This window comes from Miscanthus floridulus, chromosome 19, assembly GCF_019320115.1.
Source record: "Miscanthus floridulus cultivar M001 chromosome 19, ASM1932011v1, whole genome shotgun sequence".
In the NCBI taxonomy this organism is placed as follows: Eukaryota; Viridiplantae; Streptophyta; class Magnoliopsida; order Poales; family Poaceae; genus Miscanthus; species Miscanthus floridulus.
Window position 1 is genome coordinate 39,222,960 of NC_089598.1, and position 23,559 is coordinate 39,246,518.

The 23,559-nt window shown below is 44.5% G+C and overlaps 1 pseudogene; it reads right to left on the reverse strand.

The window, feature by feature from the left end:
- Window positions 1-438: 438 nt before the first annotated feature.
- On the reverse strand, window positions 439-23,018 carry LOC136525914 (uncharacterized; annotated as a pseudogene).
- Window positions 23,019-23,559: the final 541 nt, after the last annotated feature.

The window sequence follows — 23,559 nt, forward strand, 5'->3', positions numbered from 1 at the left end:
GTCCCGAGAAGACTGTTAACCCTCTGAGCAGTCTGCACTAAAGCTAGTCGGATCTGCACTAAAACTGGTCGGCTCTGGTCGGCCTTGAAGCATTAGAAACTAGACTTCACAAGCTTTCCAAAAAGTCCTCATGGACCTCCATAGCCTTCAGGAATAAAAAGTTATGATATTTTCTTCTTGACAGTACTGTCAGTTTCGAGCGGTCTGACCAGTATGCACTAAGCTGGTCGGATTTCATTAGTTACTGCTCGGAACTGCTCAGCATTAGCATCATTGGAAAGTAGACTCAATAAGCTTTCCAAAATGTGCTCATTCACCTTCATAGCCTCTAGGAATCAAAAGTTATGAATATTTCTTTCTAACTGTTCTGCATGACTGGTCTGGTTCGAGTGTGGTTCTTCTCTGTGGTCATCACCTTATGTGTTCTTGCCATACTCTTTAGTGAACCTGAGCAACAACAATGTGCACGACTTAGACAGTATATAATTCTCATTAATATTAAATTGAACTTCATAAAGTAGCGCGTTCACCTCTTGTTGTAGCTTCTTTGCTCGACTACGTGTAATTGGGCCACCAAAGGCTTGGGCTGGTGTCGATGTAGGTGATACTTGAGTTGGTGTTACTTGAATTGGAGGTTGTAACATGTTGGTTAATGACGTGGTCATATCATCCTCCCCCTCTTGAAAAGGAGTCATCCTTGACTCTAATCCATCTTCTCTTATGAATGGCGATAAGTCAGCAACATTGAAGGTCGTACTCACACCATAGCTTGCTGGAAGATCTATCTTGTATGCATTATCATTGATCTTTGCAAAAACACGGAATGGTCCATCTCCTCAAGGCAACAATTTGGATTTGCGCTTATCAGGGAAGCGATCCTTGCGCAAATGTATCCACACCAAGTCCCCTGGTTTGAATAACACTTTCTTCCTATGTTTGTTCATACTTGTAGCCTTGCGTTTAGCACTTAGTTCAATTGCCTCCTTGGTCTTCTCATGTATCTTCTTTACATATGCAGCACGCTTGGAAGCTTCCATGTTGATTCTCTCCTGCAATGGAAGGGGCAACAAATCGATCGGAGCAATAGGTTTGAACCCATATACGATTTCAAAAGGACACAAGTTAGTGGTAGAGTGTACTGCCCTGTTATAAGCAAACTCCACATGTGGCAAGCAATCCTCCCAAATCTTCAAGTTCTTTTTCACCATGGTTCGCGGCAACATTGACAATGTACGATTCACCACCTCAGTTTGTCCATCGGTTTGAGGGTGACAAGTTGTTGAGAACAAGAGCTTGGTTCCAAGTTTAGCCCATAATGTTTTCCAAAAATAGCTCACGAACTTGACATCATGATCAGACACAATGGTTCTGGGCATCCCATGTAGCCTCACAATTTCCCTAAAAAATAAATTAGCAACATGTGAAGCATCGTCGCTCTTGTTGCAGGGGATAAAATGAGCCATCTTTGAAAATCTATCAACCACAACGAATATAGAATCCTTTCCTCTCTGAGTTCTAGGTAACCCTAAAATAAAATCCATGCTTATGTCTTCCCAAGGAATGTTAGGAGCAGGTAAGGGAGTGTATAAGCCATGAGGATTTAATTTTGACTTAGCTTTGTGACAGGTGATGCATCGTTCCACAAATCTGATGACATCTCTCCTCATCTTAGGCCAATAGAAATGATCACCTAGCAGTTCGTATGTTTTCTTCTGTCCAAAATGACCTGTTAGTCCACCTCCATGTGATTCCTGCAACAAAAGCAATCTAACAGAAGAATTTGGAACACAAAGCTTGTTAGCTCTAAACAGAAATCCATCATGTATGTGATATTTTTCCCAACCTTTTCCATCTTTACAATGATTATACGGTTCTGAAAATTCAGGATCATTATTATACAAACCTTTCAAACTTTCAAGACCCAACACCTTGACTTCAAGTTGATTTAACAACACACTCTTTCGAGACAAAGCATCAGCAACCACATTGTCCTTACCTTTCTTATATTTCACAATGTATGGAAATGTTTCGATGAACTCAACCCACTTGTCATGGCGACGGTTCAGCTTAGCTTGTCCCTTCAAGTACTTCAAAGCTTCATGATCGGAATGAATAACAAACTCCTTCGGCCATAAGTAGTGCTGCCATGTCTCAAGTACACGCACCAAAGCATACAATTCTTTGTCATACACAGAATAATTTAATTGGGCACCTCCCAATTTTTCACTAAAATATGCTACTGGTTTTCCTTGTTGCATTAAAACTCCTCCTATCCCAATTCCACTAGCATCACATTCTACTTCAAAAGTTTTAGTGAAATCAGGAAGAACAAGCAATGGTGCTTCAGTCAAACGTTTCTTTAATTCTTGAAAAGTAGTTTCTTGTGAGTGCCCCCATTTAAAATCAACCCCTTTCTTTGTCAATTCATTCAAAGGAGCAGCGATGGTACTAAAATCTCTCACAAATCTCCTATAAAAACCAGCAAGGCCATGAAAACTTCTTACTTGACTTACATTCATAGGAGTTGGTCAATCCTTGATGGCTTTCACCTTTGATTCATCTACTTCTATGCCCTTTCCTGATACAACAAAGCCAAGAAACACAACATGGTCTGTGCAAAAACTGCACTTCTCAAGATTAGCAAATAATTTCTCCTTTCTAAGCTCATCCAAGACTTGCCGAATGTGTTTCATATGCTCTCCAACAGACTTGCTGTAAATTAGAATATCATCAAAGTAGACAACAACAAATTTTCCAATGAAAGCTCGCAGGACATGGTTCATTAATCTCATGAAAGTACTAGGGGCATTAGTCAAACCAAAAGGCATAACTAACCATTCATACAGCCCAAATTTAGTTTTAAATGCAGTTTTCCATTCATCTCCCGCTTTCATTCTAATTTGATGGTAACCACTTCTCAAGTCAATTTTAGTAAATATTATGGAACCACTCAATTCATCAAGCAAATCATCTAACCGTGGAATAGGATGACGATAGCGAACAGTGATATTATTTATAGCTCTACAGTCAACACACATCCTCCAAGAACCATCCTTTTTAGGCACTAATATCACAGTAACAGCACAAGGACTTAAGCTTTCACGAACAAAACCTTTATCAAGAAGTTCTTGTACTTGCCTTTGTATTTCTTTTGTTTCTTCAGGATTGGTGCGGTATGGTGGACGGTTAGGGAGTGTAGCCCCTGGAATGAGATCAATTTGATGTTCAATTCCACGAATGGGAGGTAGTCCTGCCGGTGTTTCTTTTGGAAAATGTCTTCATAGTCCTGCAAAAGATGAGACACAACACTAGGAAGAGAGGTGATATCATTAGGTGAAATTAAAATGTCTTTGCACATAAGTACAAAGAGCACTTGATCTGGGTTATTCCTCACTTCTCTCAGCTCAGATTTTGTGGCTAGCATAACTAGATGCTCTCCCTCTCCTTTCTTTTTATCTCTCAAATTTGGCTTGTGGCACTCACTCACCGAATTGTGGATGGCACTCAATTTCTTTTGCTCTTCTGTTCCTTCACTTGCCAGACTAATTTTAGTTTGCTTTTGTAAGTGCTCAGCCATGATTTGTTGAGGCGTCATAGGCTTGAGTACAAACTTCTTTCCTTTCAAATCTAGTGTGTACTGATTTGTTCTCCCACAATGCTGAGTATATCGATCATATTGCCAAGATCTTCCAAGCAGCAAGTGGCACACAGACATCGGTGCCACATCACACTCTACTATGTCAACATATTCACCAATTTTGAATGGAACCTTTACTCTATATCCAATCTTAATATCTCCTGAATCATTCAACCATTGGACATGATAGGGATGAGGGTGCCGCTGTAGTTTCAAACCAAGCTTATCAACCATCTCACGACTAGCAATATTATGGCAGCTCCCGCCATCAATGATCACCTTGACTACCTTATCTTGCACTTTAGCTCTGGTTTGAAAAAGATTATGTCGCTGTCCATTTTCAGCTTCCTTCATTTGAACGCTCAAAATTTGAGCCACCACAAGAGCAGCACCTTGCTCAAATTCACATCTAGTATGTTCCTCATCTTCATGAGCCTCATCATCATACTCTTCCTCAACTTCCTCTTCACTAGCTGATTCATATTCTCCATTGTCTTTCACAATGATCACACGATTATTCAGACACTCCTTGATGACATGCCCACGACCTCCACACTTGAAGCATTGAATCCCACTACTCTTGGCTGTAGAACCCACTGAAGTAGTGGTGGATGTTGATGGTTTAGAGCTCATGCCTTGGGCAGCAGTGTTCTTCCCTCTAAAAATACCCTGCACATTAGAACGTAAGTCTCCACTTGAGCTTTTCGCTGATGAGGGTGCAGCAGTAAACCTTGAGATTGACTTGCCCCCTCCTGACATAGTCCTCGTACCATATGACAAGGGCTTGCTGTTCTTAGCATCTTGCTGCAATTGACGTTCAGCTTTAGTTGCTTGATGTACCAAATCAATAAGATGACGGTACGGATGAAACTCAACAATGCGTTGGATATTGCGATGTAACCCAGCCATGAAACGTGCAATAGTTTGCTCTTCATCTTCACACACATCGGCTCTAATCATAGCTTTCTCTATCTCTTTATAATACTCCTCAACAGAGAGGCTTCCTTGCTTCAGATTCTGCAATTTATCAAAAAGATCACGCCGATAGTGCTTCGGCACAAAACGAATTCTCATTTCTTGCTTCATCTCATCCCATGTTGCAATAGGGTTTTCTCCATCTTCTTCTCGATCATGCAGAAGTTGTTCCCACCATATCAGAGCATATCCATCAAACTCAAGAGATGCCATGGCTAATTTCTTCTCCTCTGAATAATTATGCAAGCAAAATATCTTGTCCACCTTCAACTCCCAAGTGAAGTAAGCTTCAGGATCAGATCCTCCATCAAATTTTGGCATGGTAAATTTTAGTTTGCCAAACCTCTCCTCATGGTTGCCGCTTCTATGACATCGGCGACCACCATGATATTGGGAATAATTATCTTCATCCACATCTTCAAATTCATCACTGTCATCATTTCTTTGACCTCGTCCTTTTCCTCTACCATGTGCAGCACCTTGGTTTCTCCTTACTTGTTCTCTTGCTCTTCTAGCAGCAGCTCTTCCATCACTATCTTCTCCATCTTCACCATGGTTGCTTGCACCATCATGAGGTTGACGACGCCCTCTGATTTCAGTCAAAAGAGCCTGAAGATCTCGGGTCAACCGATCTTGCTTCACTTCCATGCTTTGCCGGAGTTCATTAAATTGTGCCATAGTAACACAATCTTCTATCTCAACACCACCCATCTCCTGTGTAAGGTTAGCTGAATATGAACAATAGGTATTTATGGAAAAAATAAATAAAATTTGGTAGCTCTCACAACCTCACCTCTCGTACCAACCGAAGCTTTTATGAAGTCCCTGCGGGTTACAGGAAAAAAATAGTGTGTGGTGGTAACGAAAGTGATGGCTAGGCGAATACAAGACCAGAGAGTACCGATTACGATGGCTTGTATGTGGAGCTTGGTAGGGAGTGATACACAAGGAATGCAATCTGAAATCTAGTTGTTGTAAAGTTAAATAACAATCCAAACTAGAGGTTCTCTGCCTAGTGTCGACCACAGGATATGAATGATGTAAATAGATCAAACACACGCGCAAAGAAATTTCAGATTTGATGCAAACAAGGAGTATGATTGGGATGCAAGTGTTGCGATCAGACCCAACCAAAAATTGCACCAAACAAAGATAGTAAACTGGTTACTCACTTGATATGAAAAAACTTTCAGCACTTTTGCACATAAACCAACTGACCTTCACTTTTCTTTTCACAACTTTTTGTTTTCTCAACTCTTTTTTTTGCACTTTTCTTTCTTCTACTTTTTTTATAGGGATCAGATATAATACTTGCACACTTAAGGATAAAAACAAAATACAACCAGTAGTTGTAACTTGATAGGATCAAAGTTTACACGAAGGAGATGATATGGGTTTCAGATTTTTTTTTGTGTGGGAAATTTCAGATATATGAAAGAGGCATAAAGGACACGCGAAGGAAAAAATGATCAGCAACTAAAACAAGACTCTAAAGGACTGAAACTTAACAAAACTCACTAAAAAACAGATTGAAACAAAGGGCTATGACAAATATTTTTGTGGCTTTTTAGTGGATAGGACGAACACAAAATATATGTAGCTAAGGGTAAACAATCCTACCGTGGTAACGAAAGCTCTGATACCAGATGATACGATGCGATGTCCCGATCTTCACGACGTAGGATCAATCACCAGATAACTAGCTGAAGAACAGTCGGATAACTTGCTGCAAGCAGCGATAACTAGTGCAACCTGGCAAATAAAACTCGAAGTCAACCACCGTCTTTAACCGGCAACCTGAATCGAGGATTCGCCCAACCACACTCTCAAGAAACCAACCAACACAACCTACAATCAATCAAGGTAAACCTCGAAGGGAGTAGGAGCACCAATTGGGAGCAGATGAAGCCGCCGCTTCTGTAAATCCCGCAAAGGAAATCACAAGAGCAAAGGGGTAGAGATCACTCTCAATATTTGTTAGCACACAGCTGAACAAAAAGAGGGTTCTGTATTTCAATTATCAAAAGTCTTCTTTTACTTAGGAGTACATGGATATTTATACTAGGAACAGCCCTCCTAGATAGGTATAAACACGAAAAGGAAATGAAAAGGCAGGCTATGTGAACAGACTTCCACGAAATGGGTTTCTGAGCAGTTTCCGCATGGCTGTTGGTCTTCTGCGCAGTCTTTAGTGTTTTGGCAATAACTCCATCTTGGAAAATCCAAAAGACGTGTGGTTGGTTGCGTTGGAAAGCTAACTTGATAAGGTTTCACACCATGTATAGCATGCACCACGAAACATTATAGAATGGTACAGTTTAATATGAGAAGTTGTACCAATATCATGTCCCGAGAAGACTGTTAACCCTCTAAGCAGTCTGCACTAAAGCTGGTCGGATCTGCACTAAAACTGGTCGGCTCTGGTTGGTCTTGAAGCATTAGAAACTAGACTTCACAAGCTTTCCAAAAAGTCCTCATGGACCTCCATAGCCTTCAGGAATAAAAAGTTATGATATTTTCTTCTTGACAGTACTGTCAGTTTCGAGCGGTCTGACCAGTATGCACTAAGCTGGTCGGATTTCATTAGTTACTGCTCGGAACTGCTCGGCATTAGCATCATTGGAAAGTAGACTCAATAAGCTTTTCAAAATGTGCTCATTCACCTTCATAGCCTCTAGGAATCAAAAGTTATGAATATTTCTTTATAACTATTCTGCAGGACTGGTCTGGTTCGAGTGTGGTTCTTCTCTGTGGTCATCACCTTGTGTATTCTTGCCATACTCTTTAGTGAACCTGAGCAACAACAATGTGCACGACTTAGGCAGTATATAATTCTCATTAATATTAAATTGAACTTCATAAAGTAGCGTGTTCACCTCTTGTTGTAGCTTCTTTGCTCGACTACGTGTAATTGGGCCACCAAAGGCTTGGGCTGGTGTCGATGTAGGTGATACTTGAGTTGGTGTTACTTGAATTGGAGGTTGTAACATGTTGGTTAATGATGTGGTCATATCAAAGAGGAGATGCAATAGTTAAAGAAGGGCAAAGGATTTGGGGCAAAAAAACCTCTCCCTCCCCCCATTCAATGCGGATGGGAAATGATGGGACGCGCCCTGATTGATGGGACACACCCTGACCAATGGGACGCACCCTACCCGATGGAATGACGCCTGGTCAAACAGGACATGGCCTGGGTATGGCCCACCACTACCGCATGACCGGGCATGAGAAACAAAGCACCACCATGCACAGGCGGCCCTCTGCCTTCCCAGGCGAGACTTAGACAGGCCCAACTATGGGATCTCCGCCAGGAGAGACCAACGGGCTTCCTAAGTCAATTGGATGGCTCAGGCGAACACCGAGAGACAAGTAAGGAGCAGAGGGATGCCCCATGTGGGCCATGCTGACTCCGTCATGAACGACGAGTGCGGATCCCGGTCGGACATTTTCGATTGAAGCTCCTCAAACCCCATCACTTGAGTTATCAAGGTAACATTACCAACCCCCACTATTTCTTTATATAATCATTTATTCATCTATACACACATTCATTAATTCCATACATCTAAAAGCATCGCATATGCAGTTAAATGCATCACAACGCTCCATGTTGCATCACGAAGTGGTAGTTGCCTCATTCAAACATGAGCAACGACCGACCAGGGTTTGAAGGCCGGCCCACGAAGGACTCGAGGCCGCCTCGCATCAAATAGAGCCAGGGAGAAAATGCAAATGAGCCCCGAGCGGCCCTCGCCTAGTCTGCCTCGAAGCAGACAAGGTCATCTCAACCTTCTTGTTCAATCCTAATCTCCTGCCAAACCCACAGAATCTTCATCGAGGGGAGGCCAGCGGGCCACCCGGGTCGGTCTCCGGAATGACCTAGGCATCTGTCGGGTTGCAGGTTAAGGAGCAGTGAAATGTCACATGAGGGCAATGCTGACCTGGTCACAAACGATGGACCCAGATTTCACTCGAACATACCCATTAGCGAGCTCACCAAGCGCGTCACTCGAGCCATCGAGGCAAGCGACATTAGCTCAGCCCCTCCGGTTGTGAGAAACCACGGACGGGGTAACGCACAAAACTCAATCAACCCCTACCAGGCCCAATAGGGCTCAGGGGCTCATGACACCTAAATTGCCTTGGCTGCGCCCGCCTCAGCTGCGCCGATGCCAGGATCCGTGACTCTGTCTCGCCCGATCCCAAAACTACCTCGGCTGCGCCGATGTCAGGATCCATGACTCCGTCTCGCCCGATCCCAAAACAGCCTCGGTTGCGCCGATGCCAGGATCCATGACTTTGTCTCGCCCGATCCCTAAAACTATCTCGGCACGTCCGACGCCAAGATCCACGAACTCCGTCTCATCCGATCCCAAAACTACCTTGGTTGCGCCGACGCCAGGATCCACGACTCTATCTTGCTCGATCCGTAAAACTGCCTCGGCATGTCCGACGTCAGGATCAGTGAACTCCATCTTGCCCGATCCCAAAACTACCTCGGCTACGCCGACGTTAGGATACACGACTCCGTCTTGCCTGATCCCGAAACTACTCGCTGACAAAACCCCCAGGCGATTCTACCTAAATCGCCCGGGGTCTCAGGGGCTACACCCGCGGGTGCGCTCGCGCGCACCCGCAAATGAAATGAAACTTCCCCCACTGGCAACATGAAAACTACCCCAAACGATTCTACCCGAATCGCCCGGGGGCTCGAGGGCTACAACCGCGGGTGCGCTCGCGCGCACCCGCCGTCAAGACAAAAATCCCCTAGACGATTCTACCTGAATCGCCCGGGGGCTCGGGGGCTCATGTCGGATTCATAAACCTAGGGTCCCCCATGGACCGGCTTCCCAACAAAGGCTCGGCCCAGCAAACGACGTTGCGAACGACGCGCAACTCATGGGACGGCCCAAATACCTAAACGACAGGCCAGAAATGCGATTCAATCTCCGACCGGAAGGCCTAGCCGAGGAGGAACGGTGCCCGCTTCTGACTCTGGCCCGCCTCTTCGACCGGAAGGCCTTGCTAAAGAGGAACAGCACTCGCTTCTGACCCTGGCCTACCTATGGACGGCCTCTCCGACCAGAAGGCCTGGCCAAACACCACTTCCGACTCCAACCCGCGTCTCCGACCGGGGATACGCCGAACCCCTGCTTACAACTCCTCTCCGACTGGCGCAATCAGAGCCCACTGGTACGAACCGACCGGGGACGCCTGCTTGGTGAGGACCAGGAAACGAATGGAGAAAGTAAGGCAGGGCACTCAAGTCAACCATAATATCAAGGACCGTACCCTATACACCTACAGGATAGTACCAACAGGACATGTCAGAAGGGTACCTACAACCTTCCTGGCTTGACAGAATCCAAGCAGTGTTGTGGGCGTCGACATTTGCCCTACAGTGTTGTGGGCACCATCAACTCTCATACTAGACAAACACGGCAAGGCTCCCCTATATGCCTCTAGGCATCAACAGTGTTGTAGGCATCGACGTTTACCATACCAGGCGAATATGGTAAAACCCCCTACATACCTCTAGGCATCAACAGTATGACAGGCACCAACGTCTGCCATACAAGAAGAAGACGACACAACCTTCCACATGCATCTGACATTAACAGTGTTATGGGCGCCTACAATCATCTTGTACCCGACGGCGTGGGCAACAAGACTTAACATACGTACTCTCTCTCTCTCTCTTGTAAGGCCATCCTCTTCATCTATAAAAGGGGATACGCTCTCTCTCAACAGATAGATCCCTTAGTTCACTTACATCGATTCACTCTTTGTAGCTTTAGACACTCTAAAGCTACACAGAGCGCACGCTCGAACACTTAGCACATAGCGGAGCTCCCGTCACTCTCGGCCCTTCAGACCAAAGTCCGACCGGACCTCTTGTACCCTCATCTTTCTCCCTTTCGTTTGTAACCCCACAGTAAATTTCGAGCATCTGGGCTCAAGAATAAAGTCACCGACCGACTCAAACTGGACGTAGAGCATGTTGTCTGAACCAGTATAAACCCTGTGTCATTGAGTGCTAGGCCACATCCGATCACAACGTACAACAAAACTATAAATATTTACGTGTTGGTCACTTTCTTCACTGACACCATCTATCTCAATTTTTAAAGTTTAACTAAATTTATATACAAAATAGTATCAACATTCATGTATCTAAATAAGTTTATTATATGAAATATATTTTAGAATTAATCTAATCATATTTATATGATTTGCTCGCATCCTTCTGAATTTATTTTAGAATTTAACGGCAATATTATTTTAGTGGTAGACGACGTGTTGGTCAATAGCAAGACAACTATGATGACTTTAGCAATCTGATGTTCTAATCTTTCAAAAGTGCTCATAGGGGTAAGGTGTGTGCCTGCGTTCATAAGGATCAGTGTACTTGAATATATCTAATTGTTTGCATCTGTACTATATGTTTCACGATAAATAAAAGTCAGTACTTTTTCGCCGAGGTTTAGTTCAAATCTAAAATTCTCTGACTCCTCAAACAGATGAGGTACTTTTTCGCCGAGGTTTAGTTCAAATCTAAAATTCTCTGACTCCTCAAACAGATGAGAATTGTTTTTCTTTTAGGACGATCCTGCGCTGCCCGCCTGCACATAAGCACATAGGAGCAAGGCCTTTTCCTCGGCTTGCATAGCATAGCCGGATGCCATTGTGGGCGACCATTGTGGGCCCTTGCATGAGCAGAGCGGAGTTGGAACAGTGAAACACAAACATCCAAACATTCTTCTCTCCGAGCATATACCCACCCAACGGATGCAGGGATAGCAGTCGCAACGCAACCAAATAGACCCAAAACGAATTGAAACGCATAACATGACCATTGATAAAATTCTAAACCTCGTATGACAATACGAGTTAGAGAAGTATCCATGTAAGCACAATATAGAGTTTGATTCCCAAACGAATCGAAACGCAAAATATGATTAGTTAATAAAATCTCCAGGCCGCAACACGCAAGAAAGCTAATGGTTGCTACTTGCTAGTCGCCTAGTCATGGATACAAAAGGCCGGCCTAAGCGATCAAACTGGACACCTTTATGGGCCACGGAACGGATCCTCGTTCGTCGACATGGGCTGGCCTCACCGCAACATCTGTCGCGCGCGCGGCCCAACTCTGCTTCCTCACGACCCTACTGGTGAGAAACCGTCACCGCAGCGTTGAACGAGGAGCGGAGGCGCGCCACGCGCGGGGACATGAAATTTCTGCTGCTACATATGATTGTACCAGTTTAGTGGTGCCGTCGCAGTGACACTTGTATTGCGGTGTATAGCCACGAGCTTCCTGAAATGTTGTTGTTCATTCGTCTACCAGACTGTTGTCTAGCAGCATTTGAGAACTTAATCTTTCAAAACGCACTTCAGAGTTCAGACTCCCGGCTCTTGGTTTGATCCTGTTACACGTCTTCAAGTTTCGGCTTCTGTGTTTTTGACATTTTACTCTCTCTCTCTCTCTCTCTCTCTCTCTCTCTAGCCATATGAAATATGCCTAGCAGCTCAACAATTATGCCTTCCATTTTATAAATATTCATACGATGGAATTGAACCTGGCATTGCTACTATAAATGTCACATACTCTATCTTCATCGATGCTAGCTACAATCAGGAATGCTTCATCTGCTACTCTTGCTCATTCTCTAGCACCAAGCATATGCATAGTAGCCCAAGTATGCCTCTTCAAAACTCTTTTCAGCACATTGCCATGAGAATGGTGATCCTTCTGTGCCAACAATGGTATCCATAGCTCAGACTTCACGCTTATGTGCCTGAGAACTTTTCCCTCAGGAGGGAAGGCTATCTGCCTACATCCACTTACATGGGACTACCTCCTTCCAAACAAACACTCTGATCATCGGCTCAAAATCGATCTGTAGGCATAGGAGAATGAATCGGATAGGGCTACTACTTATTTTTAGGAGACTTACTTACGCGGTACACCGTCCATCGTAACTTTGATCGTTGCGTATGTTTCGTATTGGTACCAGTCGTAGGATTGGAGGAATCCGGTAGATTTCCCGTCCCATTGAATGGAATATACTTTGCCTTTGACCTAGCCCCAAAAGCCGTAGCCGTCCCCGCGTAAACTAATATCCCGTTAGCGTCCTGGTTAAAACCCAAAGCTTTGCTAAAGATACTGGTTCCGTTCCGAGGAGAGGCCCTAGCTAGAGTAGTAATGAAGTGAAGGCAGCAAGCTAAAGCCTTACAAGGCAGGTAAACTTTATGCAGTATCTGCTACAAAAAGAAGGTTAGAGAACAGGTTCCATCTACTTTATCCGCTTTTGGGCATGAAGAACATGCTTCTTTCTCAATTTATAGGAATCGTTAACCGCAACTCTCCTTTTCAGGCTTGGATTGGTTTTTTGATGCAGTAGAGAAGCCGTTTCCTTTGAACTTGGTCCATCGGACAGATTGACTGCCGCGAAAGCCAACAACCAACATCAGCTTCTAGGGATAGTAGGAGCAACTGGAGGTCTCTCTGAGAGGTGTTTAATCGAATGCTTAGTGGGCCCCGGGGATGAAGGGAGCCTCTAGTTTTTTCAATTGGTTGATTATTAACAAGGGTGATCTCATCTTGATAAAGACATCTAGATAGAAGTCAGGGAATTTCTCGCAATGTCCTAATAACTGTAATGTTGGACCAAGTGTCAAATCTAATTATCATGTTCCCTTCATACAAACTTCTGCTTATCTAAGGCACAATTTGGTTATATCAAGATCATCAGCTGGGAACTCTGAATTGTAAAACTTAAAACAGGATCTCAAGACATAGAACTAGCATGTCTACTTGCTATTGAATAAAACCGTGAGTCCTAGAACATCTACTAGTGCAATATAGTAGATAGAATGAGAGAAAGAGAGAGGTGAAGGGTGCAAACCATCGGTTGCCTTGGAGGAAGATGGGCTCGCCATCGCAATGCTTGGCGAAAACCCGGTGGCAGTGAAGTAGCGGTGTCGTCCGGGGTTGGTGTAGACTCCTCAGGGCAGCCTGGCGTCGCCTCCCGTCGCTGGCAGCGCCCCCTCTGTGATCGGCTACGGTTTAGGACTATAGATGGGGTGCTAGGCGGCTCAGGCAAACCTCGTGACTCGAGCGCCCCGGCCCCCACCTTTTATTTATGGCGATGTGCAACGAGGGGCCATCAACCATATTAGGGTTGGGCGCCCTTGATCAGGGCACAGATCCAATGGCCCAATAGGTCGTTGGGCCTATTGGTGGAGATCAACTAACATTCTCCCCCTTGATCTCACTATCATCTTTCAATTTTATATCATTTACTTTTGTTCATTCCATTACAGATTAGCGTATAGAGCATGTTTCATCGTCACGGTCAATTGCTGATAGATTTAACATCTACAACATATCACTCTGTTCTGAAATAGATACTTAACTTTGGGCCTTCTTTTGTCTAGGAATTATAGGCTTTCCCTTAAACCCATGCCGGCTACATGTTCTCTGAACACGTTGGGTGGTAAGTCTTTTATAAGCGGATCCGCATGCATCTTTTCGGTACTTATATGCTTAAGACTTATGACATGATCCCGGACTTTATCTTTCATAACATAATACTTTATGTCAATGTGTTTGGCAGCACCACTTGACTTATTGTTGTGAGCATACTGTAATGCCGGATTATTATCGCAGTATAACTTAAGTGGTCTATAGATGTCATCAACCACCTTCAAACCGGGTATGAACTTCTTTAGCTAGTTCACCTGCCCCGTTGCCTCATAACACGCTACAAACTCGGCATACATTGTGGACGATGTAGTGACGGTTTGCTTTGAGTTTTTCCATGAAATAGCTCCCCCTGCGAGAGTGAATACATATTCAGATGTGGATTTTCTATCATCTCCCGTATAATCAGAATCTGAATATCCCACTATATGGAGTGAATCTGATCTTCTATACGTCATCATAAGGCTTTTCATTCCTTGCAAATAACACAAGACTTTCCTTACTAATTTCTAGTGTTCTATTCTAGGATTGCTCTGGAATCTGCCAAGTAACCCGGTAACAAAGGCCAAGTCAGGGCGCGTACATACTTGAGCATATTGCAAGCTTCCGATAGCTGAAGCATATGAAACCATTTTTATTTGATCGATCTCATACTGATTTCTGGGGCATTGGAAATCCCCATATATGTCGTCCTTGACTATAGGAGCAGGTGAGGGACTATATTTGTGCATATTGAATTTCTTTAAGATCTTTTCTATGTATGTCTTTTGTGACAGTCCTAATACCCCTTTACTTCTATCTCGGTGAATCTCGATCCCTAAAACGAATGACGCTTCACAAAGATCTTTCATATCAAATTTTGAGGACAAAAACTTCTTTGTCTCCAGTAGTAGACTGACATCACTACTAGCAAGTAAGATATCATCCACATACAGGACAAGGAAGATAAACTTCCCATTCTTAAACTTTGCATAGACACAATTGTCCTCTATATTCTCTTTAAACCCAAAATTTCTTATTGTCTGATTAAACTTCAAGTACCACTGTCTTGAAGTTTGTTTTAATCCATAAATTGATTTCTTTATGTGGCATCCCATTCGTTCTTTTCCTTCCATGACAAAACCTTTCGGTTGTGCCATATAGACATTTTTCTCCAAGTCCCCATTGAGAAATGTTGTCTTTACATCCATCTGATATAATTCTAAATCATAATGTGCCACTAATGCCATTATGATTCTGAAGGAATCTTTACATGAGACTGGAGAAAAAGGTCTCATTGTAATCAATCCCTTCTCTTTGCGTAAATCCTTTTGCCATAAGTCGCGCTTTATCTCTCTCGACATTCCCTTGAGAGTCAAGTTTTGTTTTGTAGACCCATTTATAGCCTACTGTTTTGGCTCCTTTAGGAATTATTTCCAAGTACTAAACTTTATTGGCATTCATAGATTTCATTTCATCTTCCATGGCCTCAAGCCACTTTGATGAATGATCACTTCTCATGGCTTCTTTAAATGAGGTGGGATCATCCTCCATTTGAAATTCCTCAGTGTTGTATACTTCATAGTCAGCAGGAATAGCTGATTTTCTAACTCTTTGAGACCTTCTAGGGGCCTCCACATTGGGCACATCTTCTGTTTGAGGCTGTTGTTGCTCCCCCTCATATGTGGCAATAGGTTCTACATGATCCTGAAGAACAGGTTCCTCATCGTCATTTATTATTGCCATAGGCAGAATAACAACAGGTGCTGGCACCACAGTATCTTGCATTGTCGGTGCAGCGACAGCAGGTAGTGAGAAAAATAGCTCATGAATCATCGTAGTGGGCGCATACACCCGCTTCTCTTCAAGGTTAATTTCTCGAGCTACCATGCTCTCCCTCATCATTTCATCCTCTAGGAAGACAGCGTGTCTCATTTCCACAAACTTTGTATGTCTGTCTGGACAGTAGAAACGAAAACCTTTTGACTTTTCTAGGTAGCTAATGAAATGACAACTTACTGTTTTGGGATCTAGCTTCCTAATATTTGGGTTAAATACTTTAGCCTTAGCAGAACTCCCCCACACACATAAGTGGTTTAGTGAGGGTACTTTCCTGTCCACAACTCATATGGTGTTTTGGGCACCGACTTACTTGGTACTCTATTGAGAATATGAATGATGGTTTTTAACGCCTCCATCCATAGGCTCAACGGTAAGGTGGAGTAACTTATCATACTGCGCACCATATCCATCAGGGTACGATTGCGTCTTTTAGCTACTACATTCTGCTGAGGTTCGCCTGGTGTAGAATACTAGGCTACTATGACATTCTCCTATAAGAACCTTGCAAAAGGTACAGGAACTTGGCCATATAGGGTATGCCGACCGTAGTACTCCCCCCACGGTCGGACCTGACTATCTTAATCTTTAAATTGTGTTGGTTTTCAACTTCTGCCTTAAATATCTTAAATTTATCCAATACTTCTGTTCTTTCTTTGATTGGATAAATGTAGCCATAACGGGAGTAATCATCTGTGAATGTTATGAATGAATCATAACCATCCACACTCTTTATAGGAAACGGACCACATATGTCTATGTAAATAATCTGTAAAATTCCTGCGCTTCGTTTGGCATCTTTCTTAATTTTCTTTACATACTTTCATATTATGCATTCTCTGCATTGTTCTAAATCTAAGAACTCTAATGGAGGAAGAATATCATTCTTAACTAGTCTTTCTATTCTCTCCCTCGAAATATGGTCTAAACGATAGTGCCATAATTTCGACGACGCATCGTGAGCTCTCTTTCGTTTTTTGTTTACATCCGTAGACGAGGATACATTCTCATTGTCGCACGCAACGTTCCTATCATCGCATACAACATTCGCATCATCACATAGTGATAACAAATAAAGCTCATTTTGTAAGATAGCAAGATCAACACATGCATTATTACATGTTATCTTACATTTGCCACTTCCAAAATGGCAATCATATCCATCATTGTCTAAGCATGAAACACTAATCAAGTTTCTCTGTAAAGAGGGAACATAAAGTACATCTCTAAGTAAATGTGTGAAGCCATCAGCAAGCTCTAGAGAAAGATCGCCAATGGCTTCAACATCTGCTCGGACTCTATTTGCAACTTTAACGTGTCTTTCTCTTCTTAGCATAGTCCTCGTCGAACGGAATCCCTGTAAGGAATTAGCAATATGAACAGTTGCACCTGAGTCAACCCACCAAGTAGATTTCAAATATTGTACATACAGGGATTCATTTATAAACGTAATAATATTCTCACATTTCTTTACCATGATCATCTTTAAGTAATCGGGACAATCTTTCCTATAATATCCTGTCTTCTTGCAATAGAGACACTGGTCTTTCTCTACTGTGAACTTGTTCTGCTGAGGCTGATGCAGCATGGGACCCTTTCCCTTTGACTTTGAGGAGGAGTTATCATTATTCAGGGTGTTCGGCTGATCTACTACTAACTTGTTTCAGCTTGTTTCAACGTATTCTCTCTCATAAAATACTATTAAATCATCTGAAACCATCCGAAATTCACTGTACAATGCATCAGCCGAACACGCCCATTATTCTTTTTCTTGTTGTCTTTCACATAATTGATAGTGCCACCATTGGCAGCTTTCATTCTCTCCTCCTCTTGCACACACATAGCCATGAGCCTCTCTAAGTCTCACTTCTCGGGCTGTATGTTATAGTTGACCACAAAAGTTTCAAATTCCTTTGGTAAGGAAGCAAAAATCAGATGGATAAGAGACTCTTCCTTGAGAGCCAGATCCATTGGTTTTAGCTTGGATGTCAAATTGTTCATCCTTAGTATGTGCTCTCTTATGCCACTATTTCCACAATACGTCTCTGTCACCGGCTACTTAATTAACTGGGTAGCATATGTTTTTGAAGAACCAGTGAACTGACTCTTTATTCTATCGAGGTACTCGATGGCCGTGTCACACTCTGGGATTGAGCCCACAATTGCAGGCTCAATCATGTTCTTTATCACAGCCAAATATTTTTTATTGATAGTGACGCACTTCCTATGCTCAAGGTCATAAGACATCTTTTGGGATTCAAAATCCCTCTCTCTAGTTGCCCAAGCGGCATCAGCCTCGTTTGTCTCTCTCACCGGTGCCATAGGCTCAGTGGGACACGGTGAGATGACTACCCAGTCCATCTCAGCCAAGATGAAGGCCAGGTCAATCTTTTTCTTCCACTCCGTATAGTTGTCACCTTTGAGAGTGGGTATCTCTTTGATACAACCCATCAAGTTGTATCCACCAAAAAACATAATTTATATAGAGTGAGAACATAAATAATAACAATAATTGCATGCCTTGATTCTAACGTTGGCCAAAATTAAAACATACAACTGTTTATACATTAAATCTACATCACCGTTGGGCAGAAATAAAAATAATGCATAAAATCATTGAAATTACGATATTTTTATTAACAACGTTGGTCAGAAAATAACAATATCATAATTATGTCAAAATCTCTTTTTCTCCAATTAAATATCACGTTGGTTCAAAATAACTAGAGAATAAACTATTTCTTTAGCAGCGGAAAACGTAAAAAAAAATTATCTATTTTTCAGAAGCATTTCTCTATAATTTCTCTATTCTCTGAAAATTTATACTAATGATTCAAAATTTAATAGAGAATTAAAACAAAATTCATCAAATTCATTCAAATCTGCTTCTGAAAATTAAAAAAATTCAAACTTCATTCGTTGTTCATTCTGGCCCGGCCTGTAGCAGCAATAAACGGCCCAGTAGCGTGCGAGGCCAGCACAGCGCCAGCGCAGCCCAGGCCCAATTCGCACGTGCGTCCGGTCGCGGCGCCTCCCCCGCGCCTAGGCCGCAACCTAGGCCTGGGCCGGGAAAGTTCTCGCCCGCCTGGGCTGATTCTGGCCCAAGCAATCTGAGGCATCCGCTTTGATCCGACGGCCGAGCGTCGATGTCGTAGGATCAAAACCCCCCCATGGCCACGGCTGCCCCTGAAACCCTAGACATTTCTTTCTCCCCTTTCTCTCTCTCAGCGCAGCAGCTCTCAGCGCAAGGAGCAGTAGTGGCGACCGAGCGACATGGCGCCGTTGCTGGCCCCTTCGCCGACGCGCGCGCTCCCCACGCGGTTGAGCGCGCCGCCGTCGAACGGACTAGCGATGGCGCCCTTGGCTGGAGCTCGCACGGCTCGGCCGTCTTCCCGCGCGCCGGCGAGGCGGCAACGCGGTGCACGGTGAGGTAGGCCCCTTCCCCTTTTCCCTTCTTCTCCGATTTGGATCTTCTTCTCTGCTCTTCTCGGATTTCATCCGATTGGGGATTAGGGTTTGGGTTATGTCAAGTTAGGGTTAGGGTTTTCTGTTCTTTTCTTGCCGCGCGCCGGCAAAGACGGCAGTGCGGCACCTTTCCCCACGCGGTGGCAGTGGTGACCGGCAGTTGAGTGACGCCCACCACCCCCCCCCCTCCGGTCTCTTTTCATTTTCTTTTACCCGGTTAGGGTTAGGGCTCGGTGACCCTCTTTTTAGATCCGAAAACCAAATCTCTCACCTCCTTCTAGCTGCTACTCGGTTTTCTCAATCTATATGCTAGATCTATACCCAGTGAGGCTCTAGTACCATTGTAAAACTTAAAACAGGATCTCTAGGCATAGAACTAGCATATCTACTTGCTATTGAATAAAACCGTGAGTCCTAGAACATCTGCTAGTGCAATAACAATAGATAGAACGAGAGAAAGAAAGAGGTGAAGGGTGCAAATCATCGGCTGCCTTGGAGGAAGATGGGCTCGCCATCGCAATGCTTGACGATAACCCGGTGGTAGTGGAGTAGCGGTGTCGTCCGGAGTTAGTGTAGACTCCTCAGGGCAGCCCGGTGTCGTAGCAGTCCTCCAGCGAGATGCAGAGGCGGTGGCGGTGCTTCCCGTCGCTGGCAGTGCCTCCTCTGTGATCAGCTAGGGTTTAGGACTGTAGGTGGGGTGCTAGGCGGCTCAGGCGAACCTCGTGACTCGAGCGCCCCGGCCCCCACCTCCTATTTATGGTAATGTGCGACGGGGGCCCACTAACCATATTAGGGTTGGGCGCCCCCGATCAGGACGTGGATCCAAGGGCACAATAGGCCGTTGGGCCTATTGGTGGAGATCAACTAACATGTATTGTCGGTATGAAATCCCTACATTCTATAGCACCAAGTACAGTAATGAAAGTTTTAAAGCCCCTTACAACAGGTATAGGACTTGAAAAATTCATCATATCCAGATGCTGAAGGCAGTGATGTTGCAACATCAGGTGTATTACCTCAATTATAGTCATCAAGCACGCTCTGGCAATCTTGTGCAAGAAGTACAGCACCCTATCTCTTTGTACCAAAAGTACGGGGCCTCAATTTCCTATACCAAGTACAAGTAAGATGCCTCAAGTCCAAGTACAGTGCTTCAGACTTCCCAAAAAATGAAATTCTAAAGCTTTAAATTCATTATTCTGGTGCAAACAATACAATTCCTATAAGATCCGCACCTCTATTGCCAACTGGAGTACCAAAAGGCCTTGCTACTCCCAGATCAAGTGAGAAACTAAAGTTTCATGAGTCTCAACGATTAAATATGGGGGCAAGAACAAGGATCATTGACTGTGCAGGAATACTGCAAAAAAAAAATTTGAAAATTCTGGAGGGGCCAAAGCCCCTACAGTATTTGTTGAAATAATAAGCAAAACAAGTTAAACAAGTACAGCACGAAAAGAACAAGGGTAACAGCCAGCTAAGAGGGAATACTGCAACTGCAATTTCGACAACTGAAGGGCAAAAAGATTCTACCCTAAGTATGCTGCCTGGTCATTTTACATCTGTTAGGTGCATTTATCTTGTCGGCACTTTGAAGTATAAAACCTCTTTACTGGTTCTTTGGCAGACAGCATAATGCCAGGTATTACTCATCTGCCCAGTGTGGAGCAAACAAGAAAGTGCCCATTCAAGTTGTTGATACTGGCTTCACTGTCACCATAGCACCAGATCCAGATGCACTCGTTGCGCTATCAGGTACATTTTTTTTTTCTTAGACTTGCTTAGCCTTGTAGTTTGTTTGGGTTCCTGGTCTGGGAATCCTTTTATTTTAATATAATACCAGTAGGAGCCCTTGGCTCTCCTGATTCCTCAAAAAAAAAATCATATGTTTGGTGCTGTAATCTTCTTCCGGTGCGGCGCATCAGATAGATTTTTGTTGCCCTGTCAGGTTATTTTAACTCCTGGAAGAAACCAGGTAAGTTTCTCTTACCAGCTAGACAGATCTCACCTCACCCTAAAATGGCCATTGCTCCCATATATGATATACATGCCTTGCTGGTTCTAGTGGTGGTTTACAGTTGGTTATGATGTCTTTTCCATTACCTGGGTTTTTCATACTTGTACATCAATCTCCAACTTGCTGAATGCTCAAATCTGGAGCTTCAGCCAGGTTGGTTAACAATGTGGCTGCCCCATATGGCATCATTAGCAGCTAGCCATCTACTTCATGACATATACACGGATCAAGAAACTCAGAAAAATTATTAATAAATGTGTAACACTGAAATCACAGCTTCGTACTATTCTTATCCCAATATTTTCTGTGGAAGTATGTGCTGGAATTCCATTATATATTCAGCTAGTGATTGCTGTTGCCCCTTAGTAGACTTGCTTGCTAATGAGTGCTTTCAGAGAACACCCTTAAGCAAGAAGATTTTATCTAAGCCGGATTGTTGGCCCCTGGATCTCCGGCACGGATGAGCCAACCGCTCACCAGCGTTGCCAACCACACACTATGGCTAGAGGTAGAAGAAGGGAGGGAGAACATAGCGCACACACAGCACAAGCACCAGCGTTGGTCGGAGCTCTGCAGATGAGATGGCAAAACTGAACTCGATCACTTTACTGAGTTGCAGTGGGAAACTATATATACAACTCTACATATCTAATCTTAGTATACAGACATGTCAGGCTGTCATGCTGCTACAGTGACTAGATGTGACAGCAGGGCTGACTTTGGCGCTTGCCCCTGCTGTGGCTACAATACAGCAAGGGATCCTTTCGGCGTCTGCTCCTGCAGCGGCTATAGTGTATCAGCAAGGAGCCCTTTTGGCGCCTGCCCTTACCGCGCGTTCACATAGGGGAGCATCAGACTACTTAATAATTTTTCCCATAATCTTGTTGTTAATCTTGGAACCCCCTCCATGCCGATCATCTTCTTCAGCTCCGTGAACCGAAGACAGCCGAGCGGCTTGGTCAGGACGTCCGTGAGTTGCCGACCAGTTCGACAAACTCGATGATGATCTGCCCTCCATTGATACAGTCCCTGAGGAAGTAGAGCTTAACGTCGATGTGCTTGCTCCGGTCGTGGAGAACCGGATTCTTCACGAGGGCGATGGTGGGCTGGTTGTCCACCATCAGTGCTGGTGGATGAGCTTCCACACCAGTCAGCTTGCCCAGCAGCTGGCGCAGCCACACAGCTTGACAAGCCACTGTGGCCGCTGCCACGTACTCTGCCTCGCACGTGGACTGCGCCATGACCTTTTGTTTCAGCGACAGCCATGAGATTGGAGCCGACTCGAGGAAAACGAGCAAGCCAGAGGTACTCCGCCATCTATCGATGTTCCCCGCCATGTCTACATCGCTGAACACAATGAGCTGCAGCCTACTTCCGCCGGTCTTGGGGAAGACGATCCCCAGATCCACCGTCCCCTTGACGTAGCGTAGTAGATGCTTCACCATGACCCAGTGATCCTCTCGGGGATCCTCCATAAAGCGGCTGACGTAGCCCACAGCGAACGCAATGTCCGACCTTGTGTGGACTAGGTAGCCCAGATTGCCAACGATGCTTTGGTAGAGTGTTGCATCTACCTTCGCCGTGGTACTGGCCTTCGTCAGCTTCAGCCGCTCCTCCATCGGAGTCACGCACGGCTTGCACTCAGCTATGCTGCTCCGCTCCAACAGCTTCAAGGCGTACGCGCTCTGATCGAGCGTGAGCGCCTCCTTCCCTTGTCTCACCTCGATGCCGAGGTAGCAGGAGAGCATGCCGAGATCGCTCATTCGAAAACGAGCCGCCATCTCATGCTTGAAGCTATCAATGTCCTCCGCACGCGCGCCGGTGATGATCAAGTCGTCCACATACACGCCGACAACGAGCTCCTCCTTCCCCTATCGCCGCGTGTAGAGCGCGTGCTTGGTTGCACACCGTGTGAACCCAAGCTCGCCCAGCGTGGCGTCAAGCTTGGCATTCCACGCTCGTGGGGCTTGCCTTAGCCCGTAGAGCGCCTTGCGCAGTCGGAGCACCCTATGCTCCGCTCCCTTGATGGCGAAACCCGGAGGTTGCCTGATGAAGACCGTCGCCGCTAGCTCGCCATTGAGAAAGACCGATTTTATGTCTAGGTGATGGAAGCGCCAGTCTTTCGCTGCTGCCAAAGCCAGCCGTAGTAGGATAGATTCC